This window comes from Dermacentor silvarum, chromosome 4 (genome assembly GCF_013339745.2).
Source record: "Dermacentor silvarum isolate Dsil-2018 chromosome 4, BIME_Dsil_1.4, whole genome shotgun sequence".
Taxonomy (NCBI): Eukaryota; Metazoa; Arthropoda; class Arachnida; order Ixodida; family Ixodidae; genus Dermacentor; species Dermacentor silvarum.
Genome location: NC_051157.2, coordinates 113,992,834 through 114,015,092, shown reverse-complemented (window position 1 = coordinate 114,015,092; position 22,259 = coordinate 113,992,834). Strand labels below are relative to the sequence as shown.

Sequence of the window (22,259 nt, the reverse complement as noted above, 5' to 3'; positions counted from 1 at the left end):
GCTGACATTGCGCGAGCGGTTGGCAAATGCAAAACCGCGGAGAGCTGTCAGGGGAAAGGAGAGTGAAGAGCAAAACAAAGAAAAATGTGATGTGCATGCGTCTTTTGTTCTGTTTGTAATTTACTTTTTAAATTTTTCACCGCCGTCGGGCGTTCTTTCTCGGCGTACGAGATCATTCTCAATGACAAGAGGCACAATTTTGAATCCAAAAATCTGGAGATGGTGGTAGTTTGCTATACCTAGTTTGCACGGACGTCATCGCGGACGCCATCTTTGGGTACCTGCAGGTCGAGAAGGGGCATAAGCAAGGAACATGACAGCATGACAGCAACAAAAAGCGCATCTTGCATCGAACGTCAGAGCAATAACAATGATAAACCGGTGAAAAACAATCGCCATGAAAAATCAAAACAGTTTGCGCTTGATAATACGTTGCACTGATGTCATCGTAGTCGCCATCTTTGGGTACCAGCGCGGTGAGATATGGTTGCGTGACGTCACATGAACACTCTCAAAATCTTCACAGTGATATTTAGACTACGTTCCGCGTGCTCTCCAAACAGATTTCTTCAAACATGTGCACTTCAAATGGGCGGTAGTGTATTTGGCAGCGTTGGGACGTCTGGCCTGTACAATTCGGATTATGTCATTGTATATGAGAAAATTGCGAAGCGTTGTACCTAACAGTCCTCATGTAAGAACATGCTAATTTCTTAATAAATCGTAGTCTCTCTTGCATTTGCTATTTGTCTGTTTTTGTTGTGTCTTAATTTAATTGCGTCAGGCAGACATAAAGTATCAGTTTTTTTAATCAGTATTCCCAGCTTCCAAGTATTCTTTTTCATGCATGTTTCACTATATGCGACGCTCGAGTACAGTGGCCATTGAACATGAATATCAGCAGTGTGCTTATTGAATGAAGACAATTGATCGTCATTAGTCCAACAGTTTTATGGGACAATTGCACGGCTATGTTCAACTGTTGGCACTTTTGTGCCATCATAGACAATAACATTTCTTGTTTTCCTATCGTAGACATAGGTCGTGCACGTCTTCGTTTGAAATTATTTGATTTATGTAAAAATTTATTGTGCCTATATTTACGACGTTGGAGGCCTAAAACATTGTTTTGCCTGCCTATTTTCGGCACCTAAAAGGCACTTTTTTAATGCCTAAAGATCCGGCCTCTACTTATGACAAGCGAGCACCTGAGGAAGGCAAAGATGCTTGCGTGTCATGGATACGAAGGATTAGAAATTAGAGGGAGATTAAGATGGAGACGATTGACCGGCGTGTGTGTACATGTTCCCTCTGCTGCATTCTTGATCTGTCGCTCACTATGGGCAGTATTGAGGAACTTACATTTTTTACTAAACAGAGTTTGGGAAGCAAGGAGGTTAGCCTGAGGTGGTCGGGCTTTTTCTGCATGGGGGTACAGAAACAAAGTGAGAGAAGGGTGTTGCTTATAGAGGCAGAAAAGATGGGCAAGGTATGTGTACTGGAAGCAAAGGTAGTCAGTCTCACATTTTGATAACTATGTAAAAAGCACACAGTGGCCTTCAAAGTGTGACCAGCTTGTCACAGGGCCAGCCGTTATCCCAAAAGGGCAGCTCCTGACTGTGGCCAGTGATCATAGTGCACAAAATAATGTAACTGTGAACTACCATTATACGTGGTTCAAGAGCAGGCTAACAATGGACTCTACTCTTCTTGGTAGGGTGTGCTTATTGCAGTGCTTGTATTGCCAAAGTGGCAAAAGTAATGTCGTGTAAAGGCTGCCCCAAATCTCTGTGATATAGTGGGCTTGCATGACATCCGTTTAATGGGTAGCACTCTCAAGTTCCAATGTGGCCCAAGTTCAATGAAGTCTTGATTGGTGTTAGACCAACAGGTTGCAGTAGTCATGCATGCACGACATGTATGTTGCATGATGTTATATTGGCCATGAACACAGGTTCACTCATGTTGGCCATGGAACCAGAGTGCTGGCATCCAGTCTTTACATCAAAACACGGATGTCAGTAGCGTCACTGAGGACCATCTTAGCCTCTGCATCATCTCGTAGATAAGTAAGTGGCAATGACCAGGTATCCATTGATGTGTCATGAAGTGACCACTGTTCCAAGCGGAACTACAACTCGGCAACATCATACGTATGCAGACAGCACACCCCTGTTGTGTGGCTAGATGCACAGTTGCAGCAAATACCACAGACTGCTGCGAAAGTTAGAATCATTGGGTGCTTTTTATATTAGGAATAAAGGACATTTGACTATTGAAGCAGTCTTCAAGAGATTGCTGAGATAAACTTTGTGATACGGTGCCAAAGTAAAGTTTTACGTAAGTGTATAGTGCATATGTAAGACAACATGAACATTACTGCAGTTATTAATATGCTAGTGTAAAACAATCACCCTTCTCTTGCTTTGTTTCTATACCTCCATGCAGGATAAGCCTGATGTTCTTCTAGAGAAAATCTTCTCCGGCTAAAGAATGAACCAAAATGTCAGACTGCAGTTATTAATATGCTAGTGTACAACATTATCGGAAACCTAAGCCAGTTGATAATGAATTCTAGTATAATTCAGTTCCTTATGTCCCTGTCTTTTTTTTTTTTTAAGGAATGAGAGAATAACTGGGATCCTGTTGCTGTTATCAAAGTGTGATCTTTAACATCCTCTTGATCACAGTGATGTTCATGTTGTCTTACATATACAGTTACGTAAAACTATTGTGCACTATATTTGAGGCTTTTTACAAAAGAGTGAATGTTCACTTATGATGATGGACAAAATAGAAGCTAAACTGAAACATAAAGTCGGCAATTCTTGCATATGTCAAACTGTAAGTGATTTTCCGCTGCTAACAAGTGATGTATGTATAGTATTACAAGGAAAGATTAAGTTCAGAATGGGGCCTATGTCTGAGAAACAATCTTGTTTGCAAGTGTCAGAGCGAATATTGACAGTGGAGAAATAAGACATATTGGCAAAAAGATTCAAATGGTGATAGCCCAGAAGACTCGGCAAGTATTGACAAATATAATGCCAGGATACCAGGAAAGAACTGGGTAGATGATATAGTCAAATGGTAAGGATTTAGAAGAAAAACCTCTGTATAGTTTTTCACTTTCACTGAGGGTATTGGATGACACTTATTTTAATCAAGCATAAGCCAAGACCACAAAAAAAGCTTATGCTCGGGTATATTTGAAAATCAACGTAGATGCATTACTGGGTGCACTAAAATGTGTTCCCATGAACAAAAAAAAAAGCACCTTCTGTCTCTTTTCATTTTAAAGCCTTTTATTTATTTATTTTATTTTATTTTTCTCATTCCAGAATCTACTCACACATTATCCAAAGATTGGTCCAAAATGCATTTTATATTATTTTATGTTTAATTCATTTCAGTTTCATTTGGTTTCGAAAAGCTTGACTTCCACATCTGTACTAAAATTATTCATAGAGGCAATAGCACTGATAAAATTGTTAAAATGCAAAGATGTATGGTAAATAAATATTTGGTTGCTTCAAGTGGTCCTGTGACACTATAGCACCATTAACCGGAATTTCAGTAACGACTGGCTAGTTACAGTTGTAGCAAGCTCTGTTTTTATGTTCTCAATTGAGACCATACACTGACTCCTGCGTTACAGTTGCGTTGCTAGCCTCCATTAAAAAACGACGTTAATACCCTGTTTTAAAATATTGCCGAAAAGTTGGTGTGTGCATTCTTGCCACTGGTGGCAGAAACAACCAGGGAGAATCCTTTGAAAGCAAATAGCTCCGAGGCAAGCTTATTCCTGCTTGAAGAAAATTTTTCTCGGCTTGCCCAGGCACACGACACATCAGGGAGCCCTTGCTCAGATGGTCTGTCCTCCACTGTGACCGGCATGCTGACTTCAGCAAGGGGAGTCAAGACAGCTGTAATCAAAGAGCATGATTCCTGCACGATGCAGGGTTGCATTCATATCCAATAAGGTATTTGTTTTTCTTTACTTTGTTGTAAGGCTCAAAAAAAAAAAGGAAGAAAAAAATGTGATGACGAAGTTTCAGGAAGTAATGCCTAATGAAATGTGTTATGAAAAAAAGTCTGGAAAAGTGAACAGTTGTATGCTAAACATTAGAAAACCCAAGGTGCCATTGATGTGACAGGTATAATGTATAGAAATTAATGATCTCACCAAATACTATTAAGTCATATCATGTCAAGCTTTCCACAAATTGCACCAATCACCTCCTATTCCTCTGGAAAAATGAATGTTTACTGACATGAACATAGTAAACCTTGAATAGTTTTGTAGTAAAAGAGCCGTACAAAATTATGAAGCCATGTGCACTGTTTGAAATTTAAACATTACACTTTAAGTAGGTGGTGCATAAACATGTCTAAATTAATATTTTTCTGCATTTGCGTTTATGTTCTGTAGCTTAACAACTCTGACATTTCCTAATCAGTTAAATTCATTACGTCTCCTTAATTATTGCATTCTACCATCGACCAAAATTACAAAATTCAGCATACTTGAGAATTTTTGAAAATAAAATTAATGAATATCAGTGTTAAACACTTTGTTGCAGTGTATACTAACTGTGAAATACATTTTTTTTTAATAGAGAAATCACATCCTCTAAACTGATGGGAAGCATGACAAATTTGCATTTTGGCTCATTTTCAGGCCTAAGTACATAATGAGGCAGTCAAAGAAGGAGGAGGAATAAACTTTTATGAGAGAACCAGCACTTTATGATGGCCGGGCCTAAGCCTCCCATGAGAGGACCCGCTGCCTCACGGGCGTGCTGGGTCGCCCAGGTTTGGTCGTCAAGGGCGGAGCTCCGCAGAGCCTCACGCAACCTCGACAAGAGGATCGTGGTGTTAATGTGTGTGTACTGTGCTGGGCACTCCCACAGCATATGCAGAAGCGTAGAAAGAAAAAAACATAATGGTACCGCATTTCATAGCATGCTTCATGGACACTTTATTCCGAAAAGAATTTACTGGATAACATTTTGCTAGGTTCCACTGGAATCTATTCAAGTAAAGAGCTTTACTGTTCCCACCATTAGCCGAAGCAACTGCCATTGATGGTAAACAAAGCTTTTGCCGCTCTATGCCCGATAACTATTTCCACCAGTATTAAATTTTTTTCAACGACAGAAAATGTTATACTGTAAAAGTAAATTTTGACTTAATCTGTCAATCACTACAGCACGCACATGATGATTTAATAAGAGCCGTAATGAGCCAACAAACACTGAAATCAAGGAAAGCATAGGGAAAGTTAAATGCTTTGATTGAACTTTATAATTATTAAAGGCGACTGTTAAATTCATTATTAACTTGTCGTAACTAATAAAGCAAACGGGAGGGAAAGTGAAAGAAAACTTTGCTGCTGGTGGGACCCAAACCCACAACCTCTGCTTGACGCGTGCAATGCTCTGCCAATATAGATATATATGGCAACAGCTGTCCCTCCATCAACTTTCTCAGGTACTTACTAGGGATGTTTAAATAATGAAATTTCCTTATTGAATATGAAAATTCGAGAAAGACGCCCCCAAATATCGAAGTGAATATGTAATACTTTTTTTCATTTCTAAAAAAACTGAACTATTGAGTTTGCATGGATTCCGTCTGGTAAAAAGAGACTAAATTACATTATTTGACACATGCATATAATGCTGTTCACAACTACGTGTCTGGTCGGCTGAAGAGCTTTTGGATTAGAAATAACTGCTTTCAGTTGTCTGATGCTTCATGGGAATGACAGCAATGAAACAAGTGCCCCACTAGATCACATAGTGCACTGTGTTCGTTGAAGGAGAGAAGTGCGATAGCACAACACCACACATTGTTTCGAAGGGATGCAAACACAGTGAGACTGGGCAAATAATAAATTGCTTCGCCTAACGCCGTATGTTGTAGGCATGCTTAACAGTAAGACGTTCTTATTGAGTGACTAGAAATTATTGAACAGAATTTATCTGCCCTATGTGTTCACTGAGAAACTGGTGCCTCTGTGCAACAATACCACGACTCTCCTGCAGCAGAATAATTCAGAACAGTCCTCACTTTTATCGATCTCGCTTCATCGAAACTCCGACAAGTGTTGTCATTTATATTGAAACAGAAACAAATGATGGACAACATAAAGTAATAAATCCTTGAATCGAATAGAACTATAATAGCAAGGACTACTCAATTTGTATTTGAAATTTTCAAATATATTACACACCTCTTGTATTTGCATCATTCACAGCCACTGCTGTAGCTACATCGGTAGAGCTTCATTAGCAATGCAGAGGCTCTGGGTTGGCTCCCACCAGTGGCAAATTTTTCTTTTCTCCGACTTTCTTTCTCATATTCTTCTGTTTTTCCAAAAATATGAAGTTTATAGTAAATTTGGCCTTCATATTTGATTGTACAATTGGCTTCATTTTCTGTTGGCTTCGTATGGCCATTACTAAAAATTGAGCCCCTCATAATAAAAGATAAGTTAATGAGCAGTTGGCACAGTTAGCATGTTTATAAAATGTGACATGAGACTTACAAGCAACAAATTACAGGCCCTTCTTTTCACTAAATTTTCTTTTGCCCTTGATACAGTGCCTCAACTTGTATGCAACGCATCTGGGGAAAAAAAGCAGTTAAGCAGCCGTTTTATTACTGTGGTGTTAGTGTGACCAATCAACTTGTCCATTCATTCTGCAACTTAACTAGTGCACTCACAGGCATTCTGTGAATACAAACTGAAGGAAAGAATGCAGGGGTGCCCCAAGGCACCCTTGCTGATTGCTCAGATCAAAGTCCTTTACTTGCTAAAGACAAAAGTTTACATAACAAATGTCAAGACAAACAATAATGTCAAAATAAAATCTTAATAAGGTCTAATGTAATGACTAACCTCCATATTTTTAGTGTAACAGCCTCATTGTTTAATTTGTGCATGAATATGAGAAAAATACAGAATGGAAAACCACAAAACTTGAGCAGAAATTAAGAAAAAGAATGCAAATATTGTCAGCTGGAGCTTTAATTCATCAGAGCTTTTTGTTATGTTAAGTACTGAAAATGTGATGACAGTCCATTTTCTTTCCTATTGTTTTCATTTCCTCTATTCTCTCCTCCTGAAAGAGCAGGCAGGCGTTGTGCCCCTCTCGGTGGCAGTTGTCAGCTTGCTCCCTCCCTATTTCCTTCGTGTCCTTGTGTTATATGTGTACAAACCAAATAATAATAATAATTGCTGTGCCTTACCGATACATTTTTGGTGCTCTGAAAATGCCATGATGTAACTGCCTACTGAATCTCAATTAAATTCCTTTGCCCATTTCAGTCAAAATAATGTTATTTGTGTCATGCATTTATTATTGTCATATTGTCACTTCGTCTGCTAATACAGAAAAAGACGTGCTAATAGTATAATGAAGAGAATGACATCCCGGCGATCATCATCATGAGGAGAAGGCACGAGATCGGTGTTTGAACACCACCATCTTGTTCTCCCTGCCTACTGTTCCGAGCTACTGCCTGTTTGTTTTACTCGCCCAATAAACCTCTTTACATTTGGTGGATTGTGCTGGGTACGCACATCGCCGGCACCCTGGAACTCCGATCCCGCACGTTGCACTCGACCATGCCAGCTGACGCTACCCAACCACCGCCACCTCTCCCGGCCGCTGTTTGCCCCGGCCCGGTTCGCCAGCTAGACCCCCCGGTATTTTCGGGTATGGAAGACCAGGACGTCGAGGACTGGCTGTTCTCCTACGAAAAAGTTAGTGGACTCAACAAGTGGGATGACGCTGCTAAGTTGAGTACCGCGAACTTTTACCTGGCTGGGCGTGGTGAAGTTGTGGTATACGCACCACGAATCTGAATTTGAGAAATGGTCCGCTTTCAGGGAGGCAATATCTGCCGTTTTCGGTTACCCTGCCATGCGGAAGTTATGCGCCGAACAACGGCTGCGCACACAGGCACAGGAACCTAATGAAACTTTTACCGCCTATATTGAGGACATAATCGATCTCTGCAGGCAAGTCGATGCCTCAATGAGCGAAAGTGCCAAAATACAGTATATTATGAAGGGTGTCGATGACGATGTCTTTCAAATGCTTCTTGCGAAGTCTCCTGGCACTGTGTCTGAAGTGGTAACCCTGTGCCAGAGCTATGACGAATTAAGAAGGCAGCGAGCTCTCACCCGACGTTCATCTCAGACGTACAACCAACCACTCGCTGCACTGGACGTCATGCCTGACCAGTCATACCTTCTCGCACAAATGAAAGACTTTGTGCGTGAGGAGGTGGCCTGTCAGTTGTCTCTCCTGCCATTTTCTCAGCGTCAGGAGCTCCCACAGCAGCAGCAACTGCAACAACCAATCCCGTTGGCTCCCGTGCTTCAACACGTCATTCAGGAACAGATTTCCAAGGCCACGCCGGTGCCCATTCAGCAGCACCCTGTCACCGCGCCTCTTAGTTATGCTGAGGTAGTAAAGCGGCAGCAGCTACAACAGTGCTCGCTGTTCTATGGTGTGTCGTATGCTGCAGCCCCGACTCAGCCATCCGTGACATGGGCTGCTCCCATCACTGCAAATCCCTGGCGAACGTGTGACAACCGGCCGATCTGTTTTGCATGCGGCGGCCCTGGTTGTATCGCCCGACACTGCCGTTGTCGCGCCCCAGGATACTCAGACGCCCGTTCACCAAACTACATAGATCGTCCCCGCTCTCGTTATGAAAGTCCGGATCCCCAAACAAGCACGTCTTCACGTGACTATCCGCAACCCACGTCTCGTCGCTCACCTTCACCCTGTCGCCTCTCCTTGTCGCCCATGCGTCGTCGACCAGCCTCTGAAAATGAGGGGAACTAGCCCCCGCAATTCAAGAGGCAAGAACTGCGCTGTCGAAATGCTCAAGTCCTCGAACTTTGCCGTCAAATATTGTCGAAGTTTTTGTTGAAGGCACCCATGCATATGTTCTTGTCGATACCGGTGCTGCCGTTTCTGTTATACTAGATGCCAAACTTTGCCGCAAGCTTCGAAAAGTGACTACGCCTCTTGAGATGATGCCCTTACGTACAGCGAATGGAGACCCTGTTCGGCCTATAGCCGCCTGCACTGCTCGACTGCTCGACTTAGCTAAAGAACACTATATTTTTGAGTTTATCGTCCTTTCATCCTGCTCGCACGACATCATACTTGGCTGGGACTTTCTATCGTGTAATCACGCCGTTATTGATTGTGCCAGATCTGAACTTGAGCTCTTCCCCTTGTGTGACCCGCCCTACAACCACATTCACCAAGCTGCCCACAAACTAGTCGTAACAGAGGACACAGAAATTCTGCCGACATCAGCTGTTTTGCTCCCAGTGTTCTGCAAGAGCATATGTGACGAAGCTGCATTCTTTGAACCATCGCGCCTCCTTCTGTGGTTCTCGTTAAAAAAAACGATGGCTCGATTCGCTTCTGCGTGGATTACAGGTGCCTAAACAAGGTCACTCGGAAAGACGTGTACCCTTTACCCAGAAGTGACGATGCCCTTGATTGCTTACAAGGTGCCGAGTTTTTTTTTCATCGTTAGATTTGCATTCCGGGTATTGGCAGGTGCCTTTAGCAGAGGCCTGACCGTTCAAAGACAGCCTTCGTCACGCCTGACAGTCTATATGAATTTAATGTCATGCCCTTCGGCCTCTGCAATGCACCTGCCACCTTCGAGCGCATGATGGACTCGGTTCTGCGAGGTTTGAAGTGGCACATATGTCTCTGCTACCTCGACGACATTGTTGTCTTTGCGCCAGATTTCGCAACCCATCTCGAACGTCTCAACCATGTCCTGACTTGTCTGAAGAACGCTCAGCTCAAACTCAATCTGAAGAAGTGCCGTTTTGCTGCGCGAAAACTTACAATTCTCGGTCGCGTCGTATCAAAAGACGGTGTACTTCCGGACCCGGCTAAACTACGTGCCGTCACCAACTTTCCCAAACCGACGACTCTAAAGCAGTTAAGAAGCTTCGTAGGGTTATGCTCCTACTTTCGTCAGTTTGTGCGCAACTTCGCCTTATAATTGCGCCTTTGACCCAACTTTTAAGCAGCGCCACCAGTCTCTCGTCGTGGTCTTCTGAGTGTGACCAAGCCTTCTCCACCCTCTGCCGTCTCCTCACATCACCACCTATACTGCGCCACTACGATCCTAAGGCCGCAACTGAGGTTCACACAGATGCCAGCGGTGTCGGCCTGGGTGCTGTTCTCGCACAGCGAAAGCCTGGGTTCGCAGAGTATGTCGTCGCATACGCCAGCAGAACGTTCACCAAGGCTGAGTCAAACTATAGCGTCACCGAGAAAGAATGCTTGGCAATAGTCTGGGCACTTGTCAAGTTCCGGCCATACTTATATGGCCGCACGTTTGATGTAGTTACGGACCATCATGCATTAGGTTGGTTGTCTTTGCTGAAGGATCTGTCAGGTCGCCTTGCCCGCTGGGCTCTTCAACTTCAAGAGTTTGATATCCGCATTATATATCGTTCCGGACGCAAGCATGCTGATGCTGATGCACTGTCGTGGTCACCACTATCCACCAAAACTGCATTCATATCCACCATAGACCACCCACTGTCAGCTCTTGACGTCGCCACCGTGTCCTCTGCACAGCGCCACAATCCATGGATCGCTTTGCTTCTTGACGTTTTATCCGAGGCACCCACTCTTTCGCCCACTCGAATGCTGTGACGCCAAGCTTCGCACTTCAGCATTCGTGATGGCCTCTTGTACCGGTGGAACTACTCACCAGATGGTAGGAAGTGGCTCCTAGTGATCCCCCGAACGCTGCGCACTACAATCTGCGCGTCCTTTCACTCCGACCCGCAGTGTGCTCACGGTGGTGTCTTCAAGACCTATGAACGCTTACGCAAAAGATACTACTGGCGCAGAATGTTTCGCTTTGTCCGCAAGTTCATTCGCGGCTGCCACGAGAGTCAGCGACGAAAAAAACCACCGCATCCTGCCACAGGTTCATTACAGCCCCTTCCGTGCCCAGACGGCCCATTCGACCGCGTTGGAATTGACCTATATGGACCTTTACCTATGACCACAGTGGGAAACCGATGGGCTCTCGTTGCTGTCGACCACGTTACACGATACGCCAAAACCGCTGCTCTTCCCACTGGCGACAGCACAGGACGTCGCCTCCTTCATCCTCAATCATTTTGTGCTGTGACACGGTCCTCCTCGTGAACTCCTCAGTGACCGTGGCCGCGTATTTGTCTCCGATGTAATTCAAGCACTTCTCCACCAGTGCAATATTATACATCGGACGTGTACTGCCTACCACCCTCAGACGAACGGTCTGACTGAGCGGTTTAATCGGACACTGGGTGACATGCTTGCGACACATGTTGCATCTGATCAAACAAACTGGGACCTGGTTCTTCCATTTGCGACATACGCGTATAACACCGCTACTGCAACTCGCAACCGGATTTTCACCTTTCTTCCTTCTGTACAGTCGCCAGCCGTCGCACACAATCGACACGCTGCTGCCATACGCACCAGATGCCTCAGAGTGCACGCCCGTGTCGGAAGCCGCCCGTTACGCTGAAGATTGCCGACAACTAGCCAAGCGCTTTACTACGGCTGACCAACAATGCCAGAAAAGCGCCCGCGATGACGACTACCCTCCTGTCACAACATTCGCTCCTCGAGCACTTGTCTGGCTTCATGTACCGCCCTGCGCTCCTGGCTTGTCATCCAAACTGCTTTCCAATTATCATGGTCCCTACCGCGTTGTCGAGCGTACCTCCCCCGTAAACTACGTCATTGAACCTCTTACGCCGCCCAGCGACCGTCGTTGACGTGATGTTGTTCATGCAGACCGCCTCAAGCCGTACTTCAACCCTCTTGTCCCCACCTGTTAGATCGCCAGGATGGCTCCACCTTTCTCAACGGGGGCAATGATAATGAAGAAATGAAGAGAATGACATCCCAGCGATCATCATCACGAGGAGAAGGCACGAGATCGGCGTTCGAACACCACCATCTTGTTCTCCCTGCCTACTGTTCCGAGCTACCGCCTGTTTGTTGGACTCGCCCAATAAACCTCTTTACAATAGTAATTTTGGAGGCTTCATGTCTGGGGGAAAAAAAAGGAAGGGCAGGGGGAGTTTTGAGGCAGGGAGTCTAACAAATGTGGTTCCATCTTGCTATTTTGTATGGGGCTGGAGATAGAAGGGTTGGAAACATGCAACAATGTAAAAAAAAAATCCTGCTAGGAGTAAGCTTGGGTTGATGTCTGAGTAAGCGATAACTTGTGCATTACGACAAGAGACATGCTGTAGATGGCAGTGACTGAACATGCCGCTCAGCCACCTTGGTGGACCTTGCAAAGAATGCAGTACTTTTAGTCAGCATTTAAACGTGTTCTATCACAGGACAGTGTGCTTGACCGTGCAGAAACGTGCCACAGCACGACAGTACGATGCTGAGACTCGTAACAAATTTTTTGTTGTTGCCAAATGGCTCATGCCCACTACAGAAGATTGGCCATGAATCAGATGATTTTACAAATGTTATTAGGATTGTAACCAAAATAAGACTTGGCATATTTGAGCATAATTTCAGGGATGCATGCCTCCCGTAACTTCTTTCTTCATTGTTGTCTGGAAGATGCGTGCTGCTCACTTGTTATATGGAAAGTGTTGCCATGTGATGCGCCTAGCATTTCAAGCTCTAGATTGCACAATTTTATTCCGCTTTCTCAGGGAGGGGGTTATGCATCTATATCTAATTGTATTCGAGCATCGGACTTTCATGCTAGGGGTTTAGGGTTTGAAAGCGACCATCAGAAATTTTTATTTATGTATTTAATTTATTTCTAGTAAAAACTGATGTCCTAAGTTGTACATAAACAGACAGAAACTGACAAACTACAAAGGGGGAGAGCCAAAGAAAGCTATCACTTTAAGAAAAAAAGTTCCGCATGCTCACAGAAGCCACTGAAGCACAGTAATGCTTGCATTGCCTTGGTGTAACGATTGGTCAATTCAGTGTTGCAATGTTATCTCTTTTGACAGAGGCCAGTTATCGAACTGGTTGAGCACAGCAGGGTGAGCACCTCGGCACACTATACAGTCGAACCCGAATATATTGAACTCACATATAACGAATTATTGTGTATATGGAACAGCTGTAAAATCCTCTTGAAAGTATCTGTATGAAAATTTTATTTCATATATAGAATTACCATATATATCGAATATTTTTGTGATCCCTTTCAGATTCGATATATCCGGGTTTGACTGTAGTGCACGCACTGGAGCAGAATATGATAGCTGCTTTCTTGTCAGCATAGTAGTCACAGGCTGCAGTGTCTGACATCTCTATGCAGAATGCGTAGGAATTGGTGAATGCCACGACCAACCGTATTCAGAAGCAAGACGACAAAGCTCTTAAAGGTCCAGTCTCTCTTGATTGAAAATTTATTTTGTGAGTTTTTTTCAACAAAACAGATAATGGGAGAATTCGTGTTTAAAAGCACTTTGCATATATGCAAACGCATGTAATTTTTTTCACATAGTTTACACATTTAGCTTGTTTTACAATCATACGAATGTTGCGTCAAGCTTTGCGAGAAGTAATTTCTCTTCATATTGCAAAAAATGCATGCAGCGATGAAATCGGGATGGTACCTGCGCCACCCTCTTCTGGCAGCGCAAGACGCCTGATACTAGAAGGGTACTTAGATTGAGCAACTAATGTTGAATTCCAATGGTAGATCCAGATCAAGTATTTCTGCTCTGTGTGGAGCAAGTCTATTCCAATGGCAGAATGGGAGCGTGAGTTGTGTGTTCCAATGGCAGATTGGGACCAGCCGCCGAATCCGGATCGCTCTGTGGAGCAAAAATATCTGCTCCGCCGAAATCGGCAGATTTCACCGGAAGTCCGCGTGACGTATTTCCTTCACCCGCCTCTGCTTCCTGTCATGGTCGCCTGTTTCCGGTCGCAGGCAGTAGACATGGAAAAACATGGACCGCATGGATGCTGCGACGCGCCGTGCGCTTTTGTTCATGCTACTAGATAGTGACAGCTCCGACTCGAACACAACTTCCAAGTCCAGTGATGATTCTACCGACACCGACAGTGAATGTGACGCTGCTGTGTGTCAACGGGCGTTTGATGTGATGTTTCACCTGCCTGCAAAGAGGCCTAAAGTGATTGGGTTCGTCAAGGATGTCGTTCGGCGATACTCGGACGACGAGGTACCGTACAGCCCAAGGTGGTACAAGCGCGCCAACACGTGCGATGCTCACGCGAAATACCAGAAGGAAAACAAACCCAGTGAATGCTGGGACGATGCACATGAAAGGATGGATGCTATAAGCATCTCCTTTGAAGCGGTGTGGTGGGCTGCGCCACCAAGTTGTTGTTCTCCTTTCTATTTTACCTCTAGTTCGGCGCCCTCTCAATTCATTTCCGTGTACTAAGTGCCCCCGCGGGAGCGCATGCATTCCATTCGCAGATTTGGTGCGAGCTGGTGGGAGCGATCCGAGTCGGAGCGACGCGCTCCGTTCGTGATCTGGCCGAGCACTCGCGATCTGCCATTGGAATTCAACATTAATTAAGGCAAGTTTGTCTAGTGGGCGAAGTTAGCAACAGCAGAGTCATTGAAGAGGTTATCTAAAAACAATGTGTTGCTTCTGAGTATCTACTGTTGAAGCTTGCTGCTGCTCCTTAGCTGCAGAGTCTAAAGTAAACATTATAGTTTCACCCGTAATGCGAAGCAATGATGTGGTAGGTGGCGAAGTGTACTGCGCAGTAAGCCTTAGCTAGACTGTTTCGTATGGTGTTTGTTAGAGTGAACATTCGCAGGTGCGAGTTTGCAATCCCCTTTCGTGAAGTGAAAAAAGTTGGAATCATTTATTTGTGGAAGTTGTGCTTCTCGGTGGTGAATCGGAAAGACTCAGCTTTTCTTCCTCCTTTTACCTATCCAGGCTTAGCCACTGGTCTTTACTAAAACAAACCTTTAGCGTCTTACTGCTGGATTTGTTTGGCTTTTTTTTTTCACATTTATATTTGGGCTACCCTATCAATGGCCTCACACTATCCCTGAAAGAATTAAGACAATGTCAACATCACTCAGTAAACATGGGAAGCAGAGCGGTAGAAGATTATTAAAGATGAAGCAAACATACTCAGTCATTGTAATTACATGTAGAAGAATAAAACTTACTTTAGGTCCACTTCCACAACTGGAAAGGTGACACAAAGAAGGCACAGATTCCAGCTCTGTCCAGTGTACGCATGTTGAGCAGACATTAGCCAATCACTACAGCTACTGGCGTGATCGCAGTCTCCAGGGTCACTATTTTTCTCGGGTGTAGCATCATCAGAGTGGCTGAGAGCTGGCCTGAAAAGGTCTCAGCCACTCTGCTGATGCTAGACCAGTAGAAAATAGTGATCCTCGAGAGTGTGATCACAATCGTGGGCTGGGATTAGTGCATCTCTATCTATATCAAGCAGTACAGTACCTCATTTCTTTTTTTGTGATAGTTTGCATCCCATAATTAGGTCATTCTTGCAGGTTAGATTTGTTAATGCGTTTCCTGATTTAGTTGTTTCTTTCAGTTTTTCTGCACGTCTGTGTTTGTGGGGGTGCATGCATGAAGTTTACTTCCCAGTTCATTTCCTCGTCTTATTGAGCACTTGTAAACAGTGTCGTGCAAGACGCTATAAAGGATTTAGTATCCATGCATTTCCCGCCCCGTTTTTATCGCTCATTGTACATTATTCTTCCAGACCACAATGCACCAAAAAGAGTTTGCAAAATGTATATTTTTTTAACTCAACAACCTTCTATAAACTCCATTCTGAAACCTTGTTTGTGAAAATGCAGTTGCAAAGGAAAGGTATTTTCATTTCTTCAGTTAACTGCCATCTATGTGAGGTACCAGAGACAATTAAACATTGTTTTATTAACTGAAAGGATGCTATCCTGTTTTAGGATATTCTTCAATGAACTTTGAAGAAGGACTTCAGCATCAAGCCTCACACTGCCAACTTCTCGTAATGATGTACCGTTTGATATGTTTTTTTTTTCTTATCAGAATGCATAGGTTTGGGAAAACACTTATGCAGGACCGTAACAAAGAACAGGCCATTTCTTCAAGGATGCGTTTTGTTGAAATGACTATCCATCTGAAAGGTGTTTATGATGAATGTGACATTATATCAGACTGGTTACCCCATTTTGTTGAGGTGCTCATCCTTAACAACCTTCTAGTGAAAAACATTCTTTTGAAGAACTCCCTGGAAGTATGAACAGCGTTTTTTATGGTGGCCCTTGGGTATGTGCCTAGTGCCTTTTACAATGAATGTCACTAGTTTGCATATGTAGTGATTGCATTATTGTGTCAAAGTGTCTGTAATAATGAGTTTCTATAGTTTGTTTGTAAGAGGACAGTACTTGCTCATGCGACTGTGCACATTGTTAAATAGCGTGAAAGAGAGAAGAAAAAAAAAAAGCAACATGGCTGAGAGGTAGAATCCTAGATTGCTAATCCATTGGCCATAAGTTCGAATCCTCAGAGCACGAAAATTTAACTTGCTTTGTAATTTTCTCACAAAGCATTTTGGAATTCTAGCGACAGGTGGCGGCGGACACCAGCAGGTATCAAATCTATCAAGGGTGTGAATCCCATAACAGTTGTTGCTGTAAAATCATCGTAAATAAAGCGTGTATGCATTGCACAAAAGGTGTGTGGTCAGAGCAAACCTTTAAAGTATGTTTGCTATTCACCGTCTCCCTATCCCCCATGTTGTCACCACAAATTTTAGAGTTTCGCAGGTTGGAAGGTATGACATAATACTGTTGCTAACAAATTGCTTATCCTACTATGGATATGTACGGCGTGTTCTTTCTTTAGCTGCCCAAATTTTTAAGAATTGCCTGTGACAAATAGCACAGTTCTAACCCTTGATCTAAATTACTCAATCAGGTGGCCATTACTTCTATGAGTAATCAAAATTCTTAATTGAATAATTAACATGTGTGCTAATTATTTTTTCAATTAATTATTTTACGGCACATATTTCAATTTACAAATTCTAGCTAGTGAATGTGCAAGGCATGTCACCTTAGAACAACTTGTGAGGATAGCACTGGTTTTAAAACATGCACCATCAAACTTGCAGGTAAAAATGCACTGTGTTCCACTTACTTCTTGTATGTTTTGTGCATTGAAACACAAAAGTTACTGGAATGTCAATGTATCTGGTCAGACACTTTTACAGTGAATATCTTGAAACTGGCATAGCCCTGAGAATTCATTCTAAGTGGATATGCCTTGCAAACTCGCTAGCTGCAATTCTTAAATTGAGATATGTGCTATAAAATAAGTAATTAAAAATATAATTAGTGTAATTATGTTAATTATTCAGTTGAGCATTTAGATTTCTCCTAGTAGAAGTAGAATTCAAAGGTTAGAATTGTGCTGTCGGCCATGGGCAATTTTTTTTTTAATTTGCTGCAGCTAAAAGAAAACACCCTGTATTATGAATATGTTGTTCGTCTTCAACATTCTGAGTTTTCTTCCATGTCTGCGGAAACTGTTTTAGGATGTGTACATGCCAATCATAATCACATTTCCAGTATCTCCTCAGTGTGTCTTGTACTTTTAGTCTCCTCAGATGATAGCCTAAGTAAGTTCTGTGGCTAGAGAGGTTATACCAATTTTCTGGCCATTTACCTCCATGAGCTCTATTAGTATGCTTATGTGCATGCTTCTTCAATCCTTTCTTTTGTGTGTTCTCAGATTAATTTCAGTATGTGTGTGATATGATGCACTGCAGATGTGCTGCCATTTCACGTTATCAAAATCAAGAGGCTTTTAGGCTGCAATCATAGCTCCATTTTTTCTTAGCATTTGATTCCTTCAAAACAGCAAAAATGTTAATGTAAAAGCTAGTCTGATTAAAGTAGCTGTTGCAGATCTCCTTCAGTCAAGAACTTTAATGAACTATTGATAAACATGTCAGTTGCGTAATTTTATTCCAAGGCACTGTGATCTACTGAAAGAAAGTCAAGGTGGTAGGATAATGTTTTGTGTGTAATAGAGTAATTGAATGTATTGTACTGGAGATTATCGGTGCCGGCACGGTGAAGTGTGAAAGAGGAAGTTGACGAACTAGTAGTGCGCGCTCGATCGGTGTCCAGCTGAGACTGCTCTGTCTTCTTGTACTTCAGTCAGACGCCCTGTGGACTTACAAGAACATCCCGTGACATTTGGTGGAGGTGCTGGGTTAACGTCTTCCCCGACCTGAAGCTCCGCAGCCATACTTTGCCATCTGCGGCCACAATGACCGACGACGCCGGCCCTTCGCAATCCGCTCCCGCCCCCCCGGCTGTCGTGTGTTCGGGTGCGGCACGTCAGCGCGACCCTGCCATCTTCAGCGGCACCGATAATCTCCAGTACAGTATATGTATTGTAGTCATACATTTTGTGATTTTTGCTAAGAGTTTAATCGCTGGATCAAAGCACATGCATGGGTTAATTACTGGCTACAGGCATTACGAGAAAGCACAACAATTCCTTCACCATTGCTGATGGAATGCACCACGTCAGACATCCCTTGAAACATGGTAGTGCCTTTAGCGAAGTGTTCCTGTGTAGCAATACCAAGCACACTGAAGTGAAATGGTACCACATAGAGTACGCAGCAGGTTCAATTTACCCAAAACTTGATGGCCGTGGCTTTTTATGATTTTTTTTTTCCTTGCCACCATTGGAAAGAAATGAGTCAAGGTGCATACACAAATTTGTATACTGTGACTTAAGGAGATATCCTTCAATGGTGAAATGTGTATACATGTGCGGCACCCATTAAATTCCCTTTTTCTTTCTGTCACTTCCTTAGTTTTGCTTTGTCATCACTTGGCATCTACAATTGGTTACTAAATGCTGCTACATGTCTCCTGGCTTCTCAACTCGACTCTTTGGTATTGAAGTATGTTTTCATAATTTATCAAAAATTTATCTATTTCTCAATGATAATTTTAAAGCAGTGTTCAAACGTGTTCTTTTGGTGACAAACGCCAGGTATCCCGGCTACTGTCCAGAAGGATATGGAACAAATTGTATTGAAAATGAGCAGATTAATGTTTTGATTGTCCCCAGGTGGGTGGCTTCCATAGTCCAGGATGCCATGGTCCCTCACCACAAGTTTGGCCTTGTCCACTGTTGGGACTGATCCTCGGGGCTTGAGCTGGTCCTCCCACTGCTCTGTGGTTGGTTGAGAAACGGAGTGTTCCTATGTGTTTTGCTCGCATTCCCTTACCATATGGTCGAGAGCTTTGGGCACTTTACAGGTCTTTTGTAGTCGTAGTTGGTTGGATATATAGCGCGAAGTAAAGTGCCGTGCGGGAAAGTGTTTGTAGTTGTCTAAGTGTGACTGCATCTTCTCTGGATAGCTTGGGCTGTGGGGGAGGGTAGATTCTCCTTCCTAGTCTGTAATGTGCCAAAATGGCTTTGTATTTTTTTTAACGCCTTCGTCCGTATCCCCTGGAGCACGGTCACATATGAGGTAACCCATGTGCAAATTTTTTTGTGTGGATGAAACCAACTTTATGTTGTTAGCAACCTATTGAAGAAGTCGGCAGTATTTCTTGTGTTCTTATTGACACGTTCACTGTGAAGTTTGTGACAGGTGGGTTACTGTCGTTATTCCCGCTCGGCGGCTGTGCAAGGCTTTCCCGCAGTATGCATGCGATATCTTTGCTAGAAATCAATGGAGAGGAATAATTTTTGTTGCTTCTGATCTGACGCACTGTGGTGCCAACTCTCTGCACCATGAGAAAGTTTCAAAGGAGCACAAAATCCTGGTGACCCATTGGTGGTTCACCATGCACTGGAATTGAAATTTCAAAAAGCGCTGCCACAATGAAAATGTAAAGTGATCGGTAGTCACAAATTGCCTAACATTTTATTGTTAACTTTATGGACACAATGTCAATACAAGGTTTGTAGAGCACTTTTGAAGACACCAGTTTCAATCGTTTGCAACATGCTACCTTTACACAGCTCTTACTTCCTATGTTTAAAGAATGCCTCTGTGACAAGTAAATGGAAGGCAGTGACAGGTTTTAAAATATTTTGTAAGCTCTCTTTTAGCATGGTAAAATGAGTTATGCAAATGTGAATGTGTTGCAAACAACTGAAAATGGTGTTATCAAGTCTGTTCAAGTAACCTTCTATCCATTTGACATTGTGGCTATACAGTTATTAAAGTGTTAATTAATGAGCACTAATTTACTTAACACGAAAATACTGGAGGCTTCTTCAGGTTGCTAACAACATAGTGTTGGTACCATCTGCACAGAAGGCTTCATTCTATTGCTTTTTTTTTTTTTTACCTGCTCCATGTTAGATACGGACACGCAGTATACTCGCAGTGTTGACTCTGGAAAGGATATGGCAGGCCTTTCAGTGGCTCATGTCAATGTTATTTTATTGTGTGCTTGCTTTAACTAAGGAAGGTTCCTTTTAACAAGCCCAGTTCTTGCATAATTGTCTTGAGGTTTATTTTTTTTTATGAAATAGTCCCCAAACAGCAACATCAGACTGGTCTTGTGGAAAAACCGGTTATTGGATTAACCAATTAATCGAATTTTAAAACCAGATAACCAGAGTTATCGGTTATTTGGTTGGTTAATAGTATCCGGAGATACGAATATTCAGATAGCTGGATATTTGTTCTTCTATATTTGTGCTGAAATTACCTTTATAGTTATTTTACCAACCGCTCGTGTGAACCCAATATCTGCTCTGGTTAACCTCTTCACCTTTCCTTTCTTAAACACCAAATATCTGTGTCCGAATATTCTAATATCTGGTTAACCGGTTATTTAAACCAGATATCCTGAATATCTATTTCTTGAAATCTAGATAACCAGTTAAACCGGACCGCCAGTTTGACGGATATTTGCAAGCACTAATTAGTGTCAAGGTTGCTAGCATTCCAATTCGTTACCAAATCTAGACTAAACAAAGGGATCCTGTGAAGATGGGGACCTTAATTGATCAGCAGTGGGCAAACAAGCGATGCCTCTCAGAGCTAACATTTAAAGTCTTCCTCCAATGTTGAACAGTTTGTCATTAGCATGTTTTAGTGTTAGAGTCTTATTTATTCCAACACACAGCACAAACAGTTTGTGAATGTTTAGGGGTGCTGGAAAAAAGCTACAGAAGGCTTGACAGTGACCTTCAACCCGTTAATAACCCAGAGGCAGTACGATGCAGAAAGTTGTAGCCTCCCTTACAGCCTGCTCACTAAATTAAGGTGCAGCTACCACTACAAAGAGAGACAAAAACAAAAGAGAACCATGTTTGAAGTAAAGAACCATGCGAAGTCATTCCTTTACAACTGTGTTTAGTTGTTAAAATTTTCCTGGTGCCGTATGATCTTTTTCTTTCTTTTGAAATTCCAGGAACCATCACCAACAGCTGCTGAAGCATGCGAGTGAAGCAGACTGAGTGTGAAGAGCTGTCAGTTTTTACATGTGAAGAATGGCTTGGGCTGCTTTCTGCCTTATTTTCTTTCTTTTTTTCTTTTTTCACGTGTTGATGCCTGTGAATGCCTTTTTTTTATAGCATGCAGCAATGTTAGTATTGCAGTCTTTTGACATCCTTGCGTCAACTGAGGATGGAATACAAGCACTCTTTAGTCTTTTCTCTGAAATGGTCTGACAGTTATTGACTCAAGGCTGTCAGGGTTGGAACAGTAATTTTTTTCTTTAATTTGCCTGGGTTTCCATGCGGCATAATGTCGGTCTGAAATTACACGTAAGCATGGAGGCCCATTTCATGCAGATACTGCAACAGCGACTTGTGAAATGTTTTCTCCATGAGTCATTGTTCGTAGCCTTCAGGTTGGTTACTTCACAACCCTAAGTACGCTTTCCATGGTGTCCACATTTGTCGACACGGCGCTTTAATCTGGAAAAAACGTTGCACTGTACTTTCTAGTTTGCTTAGCTAAGTAAGTGGGGCAAAACATTTTTCCTGTGATTTTTCCCTTCATTGTCTCAACATTTGCAATCTACTTTGTGTGGTAAAGATGAAGGCAGTCATTCTGAGCCGACAGGCACAAGAACACCTGGCATTTTGGGCAGTGAATTCGGCTCTTCGCTGCGCATCCCTCACGGCGGCAATACTGTGCATTTGGTGTGCGCACGGGCTCCTGCCAGTGATCCTACCTGTCATACCTAATGGCAGCGGT

At 43.0% G+C, this 22,259-nt stretch overlaps 1 long non-coding RNA gene across 1 annotated transcript; it reads left to right on the top strand.

The window, feature by feature from the left end:
• The first annotated feature begins 1,952 nt into the window (after positions 1-1,952).
• On the top strand, positions 1,953-16,742 carry LOC125945198 (uncharacterized). The gene is made up of 3 exons (XR_007466687.1): positions 1,953-2,069; positions 3,839-3,983; positions 16,634-16,742. It is a non-coding gene; the product is annotated as an uncharacterized LOC125945198 (long non-coding RNA).
• Positions 16,743-22,259: the final 5,517 nt, after the last annotated feature.